At 44.9% G+C, this 1749-nt stretch overlaps 1 protein-coding gene across 2 annotated transcripts in view; it reads left to right on the top strand.

Annotated features, from left to right (window-relative positions):
* Positions 1 to 1749, top strand: part of LOC106521329 (E3 ubiquitin-protein ligase Midline-1) — a 79420-nt gene that overhangs the window by 38004 nt on the left and 39667 nt on the right. Inside the window, exon 1 of one of the 2 annotated variants that reach the window (XM_014013859.1) lies at positions 582 to 845. The exons of the other annotated variant lie outside the window; for it this stretch is intronic. The gene's annotated coding sequence lies outside the window, so the exon portion shown is untranslated. Of the gene's footprint in view, positions 1 to 581; positions 846 to 1749 lie in introns of those variants that run through there. 2 annotated transcript variants of the gene reach the window in all.

Here is a 1749-nt window from a genome sequence, read left to right as displayed (position 1 = left end):
TGAACAAGGGCATGAGATACTCAAATCCCTTCACCTGAGGCAGTGGTTTATTTCTAACCCAGAGTGGATAACTGTGTTTTGTTTTAATAAAATATGCAATGCGTTCTTCTATAAATGGTGCCAAGTCAAACACATTAACTTTGTTACCCAGGACCATCGGTGTGAGTGAAGAGACCTTTACGAAATCTTGGAGTAAAATGAATAAATGCAGCAAAAATGTATAATCTACATCAAATCAAAAGATTGCACCGCTTCTTGGGATATTTCACTGCGATACTCACCATCTGCATGAGTTTGCATGAAAGCCAAAGTATCAACAAGGACAAGTACACATGTGCACTTCCTCACACAATGTCAGTCTGTGCAGCAGATTAGGTTATGACCACACAGACATGCATAACCAGTTCAGACTCCACCTCTCGGCAGTCCAGTGATTGGTCTACTTAAAGGCAGGGCAGCTTGCTGGCAGATTTAAATACAGTGAAACAGAGAGGAAGGAATGAACAGAAAGGGGGGCAGAACGGGGGGGGAAATAGTGAGGGGGCGGTGCACTAGTTTGTCCTGTGTGTCTCTCTCTCTCTGCTGGGTCAGGACAGAAAGGCTTACCCGGGCAGAGGAGGAAACGTGTCAGGAGAGGTGATGACACAGCCACGGAGACGTATTCACATCCTCTCCGACTCCTGAGATTGCTCCTCGCTGCCGTTTAAGCCTCCCCTGCTGCTTTTTCCTGCATCCTGCTGAGGAGAGAGAGGGCTAAAGATAGCTGCCGGTCTTCCTCCACACCTCTCCCTCTTCCTCTCTTTCTCACTTTGTTTGTGGATGATGGGATTTTAATCATGTGGAAGGTAAGAGCGGGAAACGAGGATGCAAAGGGCAAGACAGCAGAATGCTTTATTTGTTACCGAATCCCATATTTCCTAGAGAGTGTCAAGTTGGAGGTGTCTCAGTGGGAGTATGTGTTCCTTTGCTCAAGCTTTCAAGTTCCTTGGGGATTCCCGCAAGCCTTTGACCTCCTATCTCAGTTCAGACCATGGAACTGAGGAGTAGTGGCAGCTTTACCGGAATGATAATGACAGAGCAGTGGCTTTTTACAACTCAGTGAGTCTTGTGGAGCCATCTGTTTTGTGGTTCGAGAGAAACCTCTGTGGAAGCAGTTGCAGAACACATGTATGACAASAAGCCTGTTTAATCATGTGGCATGAATCAATAATTCCTACTTGTCATTCTTCAGGATCTGAACAACTTCATCAGAGCTTTTACTTCCGTACACAAGTATGATAATTTAACTCCTGTCACACACGAAACTCATCAGATATGGACTAAAAAAAAGTACATTAAATGAATGTGTGTGGTGAGGTTGAGTTAAGAGTCTGGTTTTGTGACCCAGTTCTAAAAAGCTGCAGTATGTTTTGGATGTGGCGTGAAGCCCAGGACACACAGAGACAGAAAAAAAATCACCTCAAGGGTTGCCTAAAGTGTGTGCACTTGAAAGCGTGTGGGTTTTTTGTGAAAAGGAGGGCTTTTAAAGTTTTTTTTTCTTAGCTTAACTAAATTGTATAAGCATATAACCCAACACATATCCCTATGCGGATCGTGCCTCCTCTCATGTTAGTGCAGCTCACTCATGTGTTTTATTAGCCTCCGAGAAACTCCAGAGCTGAGGGCTAAGGCATGGTCAGTACGCATCAGTGCGTGTGTGTGTGTGTGTGTGTGTGTGTGTGTGTGTGTGTGTGTGTGTGTGTGTGTGTG

The sequence above is a fragment of the Austrofundulus limnaeus genome, unplaced genomic scaffold (genome assembly GCF_001266775.1).
Source record: "Austrofundulus limnaeus strain Quisiro unplaced genomic scaffold, Austrofundulus_limnaeus-1.0 Scaffold107, whole genome shotgun sequence".
In the NCBI taxonomy this organism is placed as follows: Eukaryota; Metazoa; Chordata; class Actinopteri; order Cyprinodontiformes; family Rivulidae; genus Austrofundulus; species Austrofundulus limnaeus.
The sequence above is the reverse complement of the archived record's forward strand: the minus strand, read 5'-3'. Positions and strand labels throughout refer to the sequence as shown.